Below are 14,780 nucleotides of genomic sequence, written 5' to 3'. Positions count from 1 at the left end.
AGTAATAAGTCACACGTTTCCCTATTCCTCCCTGCCAGGATACATCGTAAATATTGATCAGTGCGGAGGCTTTGATGAAACAGCTCTAGAGGCTCAAATGAACCAACAGTCTTAAACTATATCGATTAGTTCTTATGCGCCAATCCATTGTCCAACGCACGCTGCTTCCTTTGTGATGCAATGTTGTGCGGCATGACGTGTTGTTACGATGGATTATAAATAATTCGTGATAACACTGTACTAATAATGCCAAACGTCCAGAAGAAGACGATGTTTATTCATAAGTAACGGCCGCATGGCTCAGAGTACGTTTACAGACATGATAGTGCACATGCACTATAGAAACAGTTATATCTTTACATTGGTTGTAATTGGTTGGTTAGTTTGATGTTTAACGCCTCACTCAGCAATATTCCAGCTATATGACGGCGGACTGTAAATAATCGAGTCTGAACCAGAAAATCCAGTGATTGATATCATGAGCATCGATCCACGCAATTGGGATCGATGACATGCATCAACCAAGTCAGCGAGCCTGACCACCCGATCCCATTAGTCGCCTTTTACGCCGAGCACGGGTTGCTGAAGACCTACTCTTTCCCGACTCTTCACATTAGATAATTGCACGAGTAGATTTCTTTTCAAATATGAGGAGACACTTCAGTAGTAAATGGACTATTTATTCACATTAGCAAGGATGTCTTTACACAATAATATTTGGGTATCGATATTGCCTTTGTATTTATATAAAATAGACACATGAATACAATCTGATACTCATTTTCTATTTCAGAAAGGGGGCGGTCGGGTAGTCTAGTGGTTAAAGCCTTCGCTGGTCACGCCGAAGACCCGGGTTCGATTCCCGACATAGGTACAATGTGTGAAGCCCATTTCTGGTGTCCCCCGCCGTGATATTGCTGGAATATTGCTAAAAGCGACATAAAACATACTCACCCACTATTTCAGAAAGGCTACTGTTCGTACACACTCTATGTGATCTTTAGTTATGTTAAGCCGTATGTTTTATACAATAAGTTTATGAGCTAGCCAGAAATTTACCTGTGTGAGTTCATTAGTGTATGAGTGAGGGCCAAACCGTATGAACGTCAGAGCTTTCAATGACGTTCATACAATGTTTGGCCCTCACTTTATGAAGGTTCATACACAAAATATCTCACACAAAGTGAATGTCAGTTCTCGTATTTTTAAATCCCTAATTTATTCCTCGAAGCGTGTATTACAGAATATCAATCGTTGTGTGCGACGTCATGTTTACACTGACAACCATACAACAAGCGACTGTGAAGCGGAATAAAATAGTTCCTCAAAGGGAGTGGTGACATGGTCGTACATGTATGTATGGTCAAATTGCTCTACAGTAACTTTTTTGTGGTTTGCTTACAACAAAAAGATTCAATATTATCCTTGGATGAAACAGGTCTTTCAAGAACTATCTGAGCTAGCCAGTGACTGTGACAGCGCGTCGTAACACATTTACATCAGGTACAGGAAGTCAAAATGGCCGACTCGATTAACGTGACGGGAGGGATTTCCGACGTCGTTCATAAATCTGTGGTCATTTAAGATTTCCGAAGTCGTTCATAAATCAGGTCTTTTAAGAACAATCTGAGCTAGTCAGTCACAGTGACAGCGCGTCGTAACACATTTACATCAGGTACAGGACGTCCAAATGGCCGACTCGATTAACGTGGCGGGAGAGAATTCCGACGTCGTTCACAAACCAGGTCTTTTTAGAACTATATGAGCTAGTCAGTCACAATGACAGCGCGTCGTAACACATTTACATCAGGTACAGGACGTCAAAATGGCTGACTCGATTAACGTGGCAGGAGATATTTCCGAAGTCGTTAATAAATCTGTGGCGGTTACAAGTGTTACTCATCATTGATCAATTTTCCGATCATTGAAAGTTGATAAAAAAGATATGTCAAATAGATACTGAGATAAATTCACAGATTGCTGTAGACTATCACTGTCAGTCTAGTGAAGAATGGAGTCGACATTTTAAATGTGCATTTCTTTTTTCGGTGTTTACCAGGATGGGTGGGAGAGAGGATATTCATCCACGGACATGCAATCAGATGCTCTAACTTATCCAAATATTCGTAAAAACGCTAAGCTCAAGATTAAAGTGTCTAAATAATCAGAACCCATTCCTCTCTTTTTGTTCGTGATAGGGAATGTGGAGGGATTCTCTGCTACAATTAGTGATTTTTTAAAGGAATACAGAAAGCCCTGACAGATTAACTGTAGTTATATGAAAGAAACGGGTGACCCTTAACTTCTTTTGTGTGGTATAGAATATAGTTAATATTTCTAGAAATCACATTACCCTGGTGTAATTCCATTCTTTCTGGCACATAAAGATTTTATTCCGTACATACTTTTTCCGGGAAGACCATAAAACGTATAGTATAGATGTGTAATAATGCTGCAGGTTATTAAAAAAATTATATTGATAATTAGATTTAACTAGATACACTGCGGTACAAAAGTGAACTTCTCGATAGTTTGCATCACGATAGCGATGGGAGAGGTGTGTATTTAATCAGTCTTTCACAAAACAATATGATAGCGTTTGTTTTGATCAGTACTGTACCATATGCTCTCCAATCGTCTCAGCAGCAGCATCCATCTCAGTTTTGATATCACTGAAAATACTGTGGATGCTGTATTTGCCTGTATCATTCTAAGGGACGGGGATGGGCGGTGTATATGCCTGCACCAGCACTATGGTGGAATGGTATCTGTTCTTTATCTCAATCGCCATTACCATCACAAGGAGGGGAAAGTTCATATTTTCAGATAGAATCTGGCAGTTTTATTCGGAGCGATTCCACGATTCCGCACACATAAAGCTATTTGAGGTTTGGTTGATGAGGAGATGTCGATGCTTACAACATATACTGTGTCCCTGAACTGAAAGAGAAAATATTTTCGATTGTCTCGTGCGAATGGTGGGCAATAATGTTCTTAAGGCCATAACACGATTAAAACTTATATTAAAACCATATCTGATCATCAAAGACTGCATGGCCTCGGTCGAGGCTTCATAGACACTATGGTATAAGATCGGTTGTCTCGAACTTCAGACTGGGCTATATTTTCTATGGCTTCGAGTGAACGTGGGTTTACAAAGTTCCGGACCAAGAAACTAACCCCAACCCATAACCCTAACCCTAACCCTAACCTCAACCCTAACCATAACCATAACCATAACGCTAATCCTTACCCTCACCCTTACCCTAACCCTAACGCTAATCCTAATCCAACCCTTATACTATCCTTAATCCTAAACCTAGAAATGTGTTTTGTCAAGTTGATCCAATTTGTGAGAACCTACACACAAAAACACACCCTGGAGATTTGAAGTAAAAATGTGATTCGTCACACAGACACACACTGACACACACTGACACACACATGGTATACATAAATTTGATGAAATATTTTATGATATCACGGATCCGCCATCTCTAATTACTGTATGTTAAGACCCGTGAAGATCCGGGGTAGAATAGGTCTTCAGAAACCTATGCTTGCCGTGAAAGGCGACTATGCTCGTAGAAGGAGGCGACTAACGGGATCGGGTGGTAAGGCTTGCTGACTTGGTTGATGCATGTCATCGATCCCAATTGCTTGGATCGATGCTCATGATGTCAATCCCTGGATTGTCTGGCCCAGACTCGATTAGTTACCTACCGCAGTCATATAGCAGGAAGATTGCCGACTGCGGCGTTTAACAACAAACAAACAAACAAACAAACTGTATGTTAAAATCTGCCATACATATTATTACAGGCCTTATAATTTGACCTATATCGCTGACTTGGTTGATGCATGTCATCAGTCCCAATTGCATGGATCGATGCTCATGATATCAATCAATGGATTGTCTGGTCCAAACTCGATTAGTTACCTACCGCAGTCATGTAGCAGGAATATTGCCGACTGCGGCGTTAAACAACAAACAAACAAACTGTATGTTAAAATCTGCCATACATATTATTACAGGCCTTATAATTTGACCTATATCTGCGAGGAGATGTTTTTGCAAGAAACAACATTGAATGAGCATTAAGTGAGTGTTATACACCATGTCAGCCTCCATGCCTCGGATACAAGACCTGATTTAGTCTGGTCAGCTACAAGCAGATCCCAGCCGGCTCTGACGTAGATGGAAGACTCCATCACCTGCTCCATCACGCCAGTCCATTACACAGCTTGGTTTGTTGGAACTCGCAGTTAATGTCGTGTAAACACCGATCACTAATTAGAACTGTACCATGCCGAAGTACTTTACACACAGAATATAATACTTCTACCGCGCACTACACGATAAAGGCTGGACCAAACACAGGAAACTGACATGGTATCGGATATGATGCAGATGCATGGTCATTGTTAGTGTTCGAGCTGATTTCTGAATCTATAGCTCGCTGCAGTGTTATAGACAATCGAAGCTGGATATCAGTCACGCTCATACCTTGGCCTTTATTTGACAATCGTTCGTAATTAAGTATATAAACAATGCTGCTTTATCATCTTGGACTGTATTATCCTTTACAGTGGTGTTCTTTCGCCAAGCTTGCATCTTGCAGATGTACTAGCTATTCATTGTTCGATAGGGTTCAGGGGTACTTGGTAGTCAAGTGGTTAAAGCGTTCACTCGTCAGGCCAGAGACCCGGGTTCGATTCACCACATGGGTACAACTTATGAACCCCATTTTTGTGTCGCCTGCCATGATATTGCTTGAATATTGCTAAAGCGGCCATACTCAATCACTCCCTCCGTCTTCACTTTCATTTGCTTAATCGGTTGTCCCATCAAGTTTGAATTTTCTTCCAAAAGTCATGTTGTTTGTCCGTCAACTTATCCATGAAATTTCAGGATGTATATTACTCAAAAGCTCAAAAGAAGTTAAAGAACACGCCATGACACATTAACTGTAGTGATATGAAACAATCGGGTTTTCTTTAACTTATTTTGAATAGTATATATAAACCCAACAGTCTTTGCATTATAAACACGCTTTTTGATATGACGATTGCAAGGAAATGTACATCTCGGGATTAGGACGAAAGACGCTCGGGTGGGCAAAAGCGTGAAGTACTGGTATCCGGACAAAAGACACAAGGATCACAAGGATCTAGTATAGAAAGAAGTTTCGAGAGGAGGACAGAAGACACAGTGGTCTTGGAAAGAGAGGAATCTCGGGAGAAGGACAAAAGACACAAGGATCTGGTATAGAGAGAAGTCTCGGGTGAAGGACAAAAGACACAAGGATCTGGTATAGAGAGAAGTCTCGGGAGAAGGACAAAAGACACAAGGATCTGGTATAGAGAGAAGTCTCGGGAGGAGGACAAAAGACACAGGGGTCTTGGAAAGAGAGGAGTCTCGGGAGAAGGACAAATGTCACAAGGGTCTAGTAGAGAAAGAAGTCTCGGGGGAGGGGGGGGGGGGGGGGGGGGCGGTGGGACAAAAGAACACAGTGGTCTTGGAAAGAGAGGAGTCTCGGGAGGAGGACAAAAGACACAAGGATCTGGTATAGAGAGAAGTCTCGGGAGAAGGACAAAAGACACAAGGATCTGGTATAGAGAGAAGTCTCGGGAGAAGGACAAAAGACACAAGGATCTGGTATAGAGAGAAGTCTCGGGTGAAGGACAAAAGACACAAGGATCTGGTATAGAGAGAAGTCTCGGGTGAAGGACAAAAGACACAAGGATCTGGTATAGAGAGAAGTCTCGGGTGAAGGACAAAAGACACAAGGATCTGGTATAGAGAGAAGTCTCGGGAGGAGGACAAAAGACACAAGGATCTGGTATAGAGAGAAGTCTCGGGAGGAGGACAAAAGACACAAGGATCTGGTATAGAGAGAAGTCTCGGGTGAAGGACAAAAGACACAGTGGTCTGCTTTATGGCATCGGATGTATTCCATTATTGCCGTGGCGATGGAATTGATGTTGAACCAGTGATGGTGCCCCCTCAACACGTGTACTGGAAATAAACAATCAAATATCGAAAGTACTGAAACAAGAACCCATGCGCCACAAGCAATCCCTAAATAGAACTGTGTTTTTACGCTCCCCATAATGTGAAATACAGAACAACGTGACCATGTACGTGACATGCATCATACACCAGTATGATTTTATGAAGTCGTTATCTGTTTCAGCGAATATGAACTGTTCATTATCAAACCGCCTGTCTCTCAATAAAAGACACGCCCAGAGAAACATTGACCATCGCAAACACATGCACGTACTCACGGACAGCTCTTGTTAAGTAATCCAAACACAAAAAACGCTATCACCCAATCAATGTTAAACCTATCTACAGCTGACGGCTGTCCGATAAAGTATATGTAAGATATGTAATCATAAACATTACCATATGCTATTCTAGCTTCAGAAAGCATAACGTTCACCGTTATTTCAGTTTAAAGATACCTTGTCTTTCACATCGCATGTTGCATTAATCATTTAATAAAGAACATTTCAAAACATGTGTAATTTAGAAGGGATCCGCATGTACAGTTGTAAGCTAATGCCCTGAAGGTGGAAATGTTCTTAGAAGAATATAACTCAAAACTCCTGTCTCGTTTCCAAAATTCAAACATTTTTTTTTCTAAAAACTAGGATGGGTCTAAAGATCTAAACTTAAAAGAATTAACTGATCAAATTCAAAATTTAAATTAAGATATTCGCTTGCAATTTCAGTTTTCATATGACAAAAAATTGTGAAATGTTTAATGAGCGAGTGAGTATGGTTTTACGCCGCTATTAGCAACATTCCAGCAATATCACGGCGGGGGACACCAGAAATGGGCTTCACACATTGTACCCATGTCGGGAATCAAATCCGGGTCTTTGGTGTGACGAGCGAACGCTTTAACCACTAGGCTACCCGACCGCCCCAAAATGATTAATGAGTCACGTCCCGATTAAATATGCACAGTTTGAAAGGGAATGAGAATTTCGGTGGTGTAACTTTTTTTTTAGTATAAATTTAAAATTTTATGGTTATGCTTACCTGTGAATATATTTACAACTTACAAGGCAGACAACCAGGGCCTGTGCATGTAGAAATTCAACAAAGATATATGTATCAAATATTTCATGTACTGAATAAGAACGAATCGAAAACTTTGTAAACATGACCAATGGACAATGTATCATCATGAAGTTATTTTGTCGCCGCCTGTATCTGTTGACGGCATGTGCACTCCGATGGCGCCGTTTGAAGTAGATGGTTGGATTACGTAATTTCTTGTCACCGAACAAGGCACCGAACATCTCGAACAGAGGAATTGAAAAATGTATGTATATCAAAATGTCAATTAATCTGTCAATGATTTATGGAAATGTTAATAAGCAAGACATGAATGTCAAACATCAAAGCAGAATAATATTATATCTCATAACTTGCAAGTCAAGAATGGAAATGTCTTCATTTTCCTTCCCCGGTATAAGCAAACGACGAGACACATTCTCAATTTCACTGACACTCGAACATATCTCAGATTCGAAATGGCATATGGTCAGGGGGAATACATTTTGTCAACGTCATTGGTTTGAAAAGGACGTCATGCATACGTCAAATGTACGTCATAGTGACGAATTATTACCTTGTGTTACACATTCCAGTCAAAACGGAACGGTCGGGTGGCCTAGTGGTTAAAGCGTTCGCTCGTCACGCCGAAGACCCGGGTTCGATTCCCGACATGGGTACAATGTGTGAAGTCCATTTCTGGTGTCCCCCGCCGTGATATTGCTGGAATATTGCTAAAAGCGGCGTAAAACCATACTCACTGGGATCTACATATATGATACACCGCTGGACGTTTTTACTTGAGTGAGTGAGTATGGTTTTACGCCGCCTTTAGCAATATTTGTCCTCCTCTGTGTCTTTTGTCCTCCTCCCGAGATTCCTCTCTTTCCAAGACCACTGTGTCTTTTGTCCTTCACCCGAGACTCCTTTCTTTCCACGACCACTGTGTCTTTTGTCCTTCACCCGAGACTCCTTTCTTTCCACGACCACTGTGTCTTTTGTCCTTCACCCGAGATTCCTTTCTTTCCAAGACCACTGAGTCTTTTGTCCTCCTCCTATTTTAACCACTCGGCTACCCGACCGCCCCTTGTTGTAAGGATCGACTTAAATATGATATTAAGTCCAATTGTGAATTACATTGGACATCATTTGGTCACTGATGCGTCAAAACTGGAATATCCTCCACATGTCTACAGTAAAACCTTTTGTAAGTTTTACTGAGGCCTTGATTGTTGTAACCCTCATCAAACAACTTTCGTTTGACTCTCTTTCAAATTTTCGTAGAAAGAGCATGATCAATTGTACTTCAAAATAAACACCAAAGGCTGGATCTACTGGAATATTGCTCGCCATAAGGGGAAAGTTTACTATTGGAAAGTTGAAACCAACCCTCTTGTCATACGGTCGTGTGGATAGTTTCTTTGTCACTCTGAATTTTTATTCACAGTTTTAATTATAAAACAGATGAGGCAGTTTTATGCCTAGGTCCGTCGGGTAATCAGGAAAGCGTCTCTTTGAGTATTATTAAACGATATCAGATCATCGATGTAACTGAAACTTGCTTAAATTCCCTTGCTTTGAGGTTGCCAATCCTAGCAGAAATAACGATCCAGATGCATAAAGAAACAGATCATCAAGAAGGGATTGGGGTCAGATCAGCCATGGTTGATGCACATGTTGGTGCCTACATCTTACCTAAATGTCGTATCCCCAGATTTCACACAGATGTTGTCAATGAGGAAGTCCAGTATTTCACACATTTCACCGCCTCCGTGGTCTCGTGGTAGAGCGTCCGCCCGGAGACCGGAAGGTCCGGGGTTCGATCCCCGACCGCGTCATACCAAAAGACGTTAAAAGATGGTACTTGTTGTTACCCTGTCTGGCGCTCGGCATTAAGGGGCTAAAACAAGGACTGGTCGGCTCGGAGTCAGTATACTGTGTCTGAGTGGGGTATTCATGTTAAACTGCGGCATGGTATCTCAGTGAGCTAGCACTATAAATCGGCATCAGTCCGGACTAGTACAAGCAGCCACACAAACACACACACGTACATGCACGTCGCTATATAAGTGCAATAATCTTGGACGCGACGTTAAACCCCATTTCACCTCACCTCACATACATTTCACATTCGGTGGAAGGGACAAAGCTGCTGGCCATCACTAACCATAGCAGATCATCGATGTACCTGGAGCTTAAGTTAATCTTCAATCGCAAGTCGCTGTAGAGGCACCGTTAATCAGTGGTTGGAATCACAGATCCCCCTATTGAAGCCTATGTGTATCAGCACTATTTGTTTAGCCTCTACGTCTTTCCGGTCCTATTAAGATGTGATACCGTAACTGAAACAGTGACAGTCAAACAGTGTGTTTATGTATCTTTCTTGAGTGAGTGATCGAGTTGGGTTTAACACCGCTTTTAACAGTATTCCAGTAATATCGCGGCGTGTCAGCTTAATGTGGGAAGAAAGCCCGAAGTGATGCAGGTCTCAGACGTTTACTACTTCGGTGAAACACAGGAGCACGGGTATGGTGCTGACAAACCTAGAAACATAACTGGGACGAACCGGGATTCGAACCCACAATCATAGGTATCTGGCGTGCCTAAGGGACGCAACTCTGCACAGCGAATCGCGGCGCCTTAGACGACTTGGCCACCCGTGTCCCCGTATCTTGACGATCATGACACATGAAACCGAGTGCACTGAAAAAACCCATTCAGCTTTAGGAGATTTGGTAATTATTTGCGTTAATGAAAGAATGAATGCAATTCACACCACAGTAGCTAAGCTATTATGCAGTTTTCACGCAAATGCATTGAGAATTAGCTTCACAATTTGCACCCATTTGGACTAAAAACTCGAATTTGAATAAAACAAACACTCCTGGATTCAGTGTACCTGGTTTAAAACATGTTAATACAAATAATCACGAGACACCAAAACCAATGCTTCACGAAATAATGAGGCCATCAAGATAACTGTCGAACAATTATAATCCATGTGCCATAGCAGTGATAATAATAATAATGATCACCTACAAATTAGTTCCCACTGCCTTGGTTGATGGTAATAATCTGCATGATGCATGTCGGCAGATTAGTTCGTTTTATCAATGTTATCATAATCCCACTGTAATTAGAATCCATGAACATGTCACCACACATGTGGTTATATAACGATTCGGCGTTGGTTTAATTAATGAGCACGATTGTACATCTGATCACACGCTGGGAAAATCAATATACCATTGTGATTCATAATTACTCGCTAATTAGTTGCAACACGAAGCTTCAATGAAGGACGTTTCGAAGCTTGCACTTTGGAATTCCGTACATTGAAAACCCGTTGCTCCGGAAAGGACCGTTCCCACTAAATCTGTATGGATAGTAGAGGGTTTCAAGTTATGAGAACTCATACTCATGATATATTTAGAATCGTACAATCTGCTCTGCTTTCGGCAGAGATGTCTTATGAATATAAAGAGAGTTCTGTCGCTTTACGTATTATTATTACCATGTATAGATTAAACTATAAAATACAGCAAAGAGGGTTTGGGTGATCCTGGCACAGTCAGGCTGGTTAGGCTCATCATCAACTCAGGGCCCTTGTCCCCTCTACACTCAGCCCAGACAGCGAATGGGACTTCTCCCAGGACTTTTCGGAGAATGTGAAGACTCCCCAATATTGCACCCTTTTGCCTTACCCAGATTATCAGAGGGGCTGTATTCCTGGCAACAATCCCGGGTACTCTCCCAATGCCAGTCAACAGATGGGGAGGTACCAAACCTAAGGCACCGAGAACAATGGGGAGTCGGACAACTTGGTACTTGCAATGCAAGCGAGATATTTCGAAAGCGAGGTCTGCATATATGCCATGTTTTTATCTGAATCTTGTCAAAGTGACAGAAAATGCAATGATATATATGATTTCATTGGATTTATAAAAAAATGACAAGATCAGGTTTGTTGGTATGGATAGGCTGAATGTGGGCCTATTCCACAAAACATTATTTGTATTTATCATTTTCCATGACGCCCTCTACATATTCTGGGTTGTACCGACGGTACTAAATGTATCGAGTCACTCCATCATGGCACTTAAGATACTGTGTTTGTGCCAAGGCTGGGCATCCACTGACAATGTGTTGGACTGTCTCATCAAATTCAGTGCATAATCTACTTTTCATATTTATATTTACATTGGCTTGGACTTTATTGCGAGCGTTCAGCTCTGAGGTCTACTTTTGTGCCCGAAGATTTTCCTTGATATGGCCAATCTTGAGTTTGTTTCTAACCCGCATCCTTAAGTACATATAGGCCTGACCTTCCACGAGGTGGTCAATAACTCCTCCTCCAAGTAAACTGACGGATCGTCCCTGTTCTACCTTGCCACGTTTCAGATGAAGAATGTTGCATTTGTCGAGTCCAAAGGACATGCCGATATCATTAGAAAGGGACTCGACAAGGAGAATATGTATTTTATTGTGGATTCTCCTTTGGCAAGAAGTTCAAAGGCATCAATGTAAAGGAGGTGAGTAAGATGAGTTGGGTTGAGATTATTATTATTGTCATCATCATCATCATCATCATCATCATCATCATCATCGTAGTAGAACAGAGAAGATGTATTCTCCGTGTTATGAGAAGCAGGTTATCATGTTGGTAAAACAGAAGATGTGTTCTCCGAGTATAGAGAAGCAGGTTATCATGTTGGTAAAACAGAAGATGTGTTCTCCGAGTATAGAGAAGCAGGTTATCATGGTGGTAAAACAGAAGATGTGTTCTCCGAGTAATGAGAAGCAGGTTATCATGGTGGTAAAACAGGAGATGTGTTCTCCGATTAATGAGAAGCAGGTTATCATTGTAGTAGAACAGAGAAGATGTGTTCTCCGAGTAATGTGAAGTAGGTTATCTTGGTGGTAAAACAGAAGATGTGTTCTCCGAGTAATGAGCAGCAGGTTATCATGGTGGTAAATCAGAGAAGATGTGTTCTCTGAGTAATGAGAAGCAGGTTATCATGGTGGTAAAACAGAGAAGATGTGTTCTCCGAGTAATGAGAAGCAGGTTATCATGGTGGTAAAACGGAAGATGTGTTCTCCGAGTAATGTGAAGCAGGTTATCATAGTGGTAAAACAGAGAAGATGTGTTCACTGAGTAATGAGAAGCAGGTTATCATGGTGGTAAAACAGAAGATGTGTTCTCCGAGTAATGTGAAGTAGGTTATCTTGGTGGTAAAACAGAGAAGATGTGGTCTCCGAGTAATGTGAAGTAGGTTATCTTGGTGGTAAAACAGAAGATGTGTTCTCCGAGTAATGAGAAGCAGGTTATCATGATGGTAAAACAGAGAATATGTGGTCTCCGAGTAATGTGAAGTAGGTTATCTTGGTGGTAAAACAGAAGATGTGTTCTCCGAGTAATGAGAAGCAGGTTATCATGGTGGTAAAACAGAGAAGATGTGTTCTCCGAGTAATGAGAAGCAGGTTATCATGGTGGTAAATCAGAGAAGATGTGTTCTCCGAGTAAAGTAAAGCAGGTTATCATGGTGGTAAAACAGAGAAGATGTGTTCTCCGAGTAATGTGAAGCAGGTTATCATGGTGGTAAATCAGAGAAGATGTGTTCTCCGAGTAAAGTAAAGCAGGTTATCATGGTGGTAAAACAGAGAAGATGTGTTCTCCGAGTAATGAGAAGCAGGTTATCATGGTGGTAAAACAGAGAAGATGTGTTCTCCGAGTAATGAGAAGCAGGTTATCATGGTGGTAAAACAGAGAAAATGTGTTCTCCGAGTAATGTGAAGCAGGTTATCATGGGGGTAAAACAGAGAAGATGTGTTCTCCGAGTAATGAGAAACAGGTTATCATGGTGGTAAAACAGAGAAAATGTGTTCTCCGAGTAATGTGAAGCAGGTTATCATGGTGGTAAAACAGAAGATGTGTTTTCCGAGTTATGAGAAGCAGGTTATCATGGTGGTAAAACAGAGAATATGTGTTCTCCGAGTAATGAGAAGCAGGTCATCATGGTGGTAAAACGAAGATGTGTTCTCCGAGTAATGTGAAGCAGGTTATCATGGTGATAAAACAAAGAAGATGTGTTCTCCGAGTAATGTGAAGCATGTTATCATGGTGGTAAAACAGAGAAGATGTGTTCTCCGAGTAAAGTAAAGCAGGTTATCATGGTGGTAAAACAGGAGATGTGTTCTCCGAGTAATGAGAAGCAGGTCATCATGGTGGTAAAACAGAAGATGTGTTCTCCGAGTAATGAGAAGTAGGTTATCATGGTGGTAAAACAGAAGATGTGTTCTCCGAGTAATGAGAAGCAGGTTATCATGGTGGTAAATCAGAGAAGATGTGTTCTCCGAGTAATGTGAAGCAGGTTATCATGGTGGTAAAACAGAGATGTGTTCTCCGAGTAATGAGAAACAGGTTACCATGGTGGTAAAACAGAGAAGATGTGTTCTCCGAGTAATGTGAAGCAGGTTATCATGGTGGTAAAACAGAAGATGTGTTCTCCGAGTTATGAGAAGCAGGTTATCATGGTGATAAAACACAGAAGATGGATTTTTCGAGTAAGGTTATCATTGTGACCACGGTAACACAAACGCTTGGGGTTCTCTGACAAGTGAAAAGCAGTTATAATACAGAAAAATCAGAGAAGTGGTATAACTTCGGAGAAACGAGAAGCAGGTTATCGTTGAGTAAAACATATTGGATGTGCAATGAGAATGAGAATCACATTTTAATGATAGTAAAAAGCAGCAGAGATATTGTCAGGGAATTAAGAAGAAGTTAAAATTAAATAACACAAAGTCCATATATTTTGAGAAGAATAATCCTGAAGCAGGTTATCATTGAGGAAAAAGAGACACTCTCAGAGGAATTAGAAGTAAGTTATCATGCTGGTAATGAATGTGTATGCATGGTTTTACGCTGATTTTAGCAACATTCCAGCAACATCACGACGAGAAACACCAGAAATGGGCTTCATGCATTGTACCCACATGGAATATCGAGCCCGGATTGCGACAAGCGAACGCTTTAACGACTAAGTTACCCCTACCCCAACAGGTGGCACCAGTCACAAACACATGCAAACGCAAGTCAATTGTTCACCGGGAAAAAAACACGTGAACACTGATGCGTCAAATTTAGAAATGTCTCCATTTTGAAAACCTCACTGAGGCCTTGAATGTTGTAACCTTGATCAAACAACTTCTGAGCAAGAGTCGTATGACGCCCTTTGATATCTTGGTAGAAAGAGCATGCTCGATTGTATTTCCAAAATTGTGCATATGAATACCAAAGGCTGGAGATGCCGGAATATTGCTCGACATGAAAGGAAAGATGACAAATGGAAAACTGAAGTCACTCTTCTTGTCATACAGTCTTGTGGGGAGTGTTTTGTCACTCTGAACCTTTATGCATAGATCTAACTATGAAACAGTTGAGGCGGTCTAACTGGTCTCCTTTATTTCTAGTTCAGGTGGGTAAAACCAGTGGAAGGAATTGGCTATTTGATGGTTTTGAACGATATCGGATCATCGATATACCAGAAGCTTAAGTTAAACTTAAAACAAATGACCTTGTTTTGACTTTGCCAATCCGAGCAGATATTCCGAGTCATAGGCATAAATAAACAGATGCGTTAACGCCATTTTGAACAGAAATTCAGTCATATCATGGCGTGTCAGTTCAATGTGTACAGATCTCAGA

Source organism: Haliotis cracherodii, unplaced genomic scaffold (assembly GCF_022045235.1).
Source record: "Haliotis cracherodii isolate W230 unplaced genomic scaffold, xgHalCrac1.p SCAF_19, whole genome shotgun sequence".
NCBI lineage: Eukaryota > Metazoa > Mollusca > Gastropoda > Lepetellida > Haliotidae > Haliotis > Haliotis cracherodii.
The sequence above is the reverse complement of the archived record's forward strand: the minus strand, read 5'-3'. Positions refer to the sequence as shown.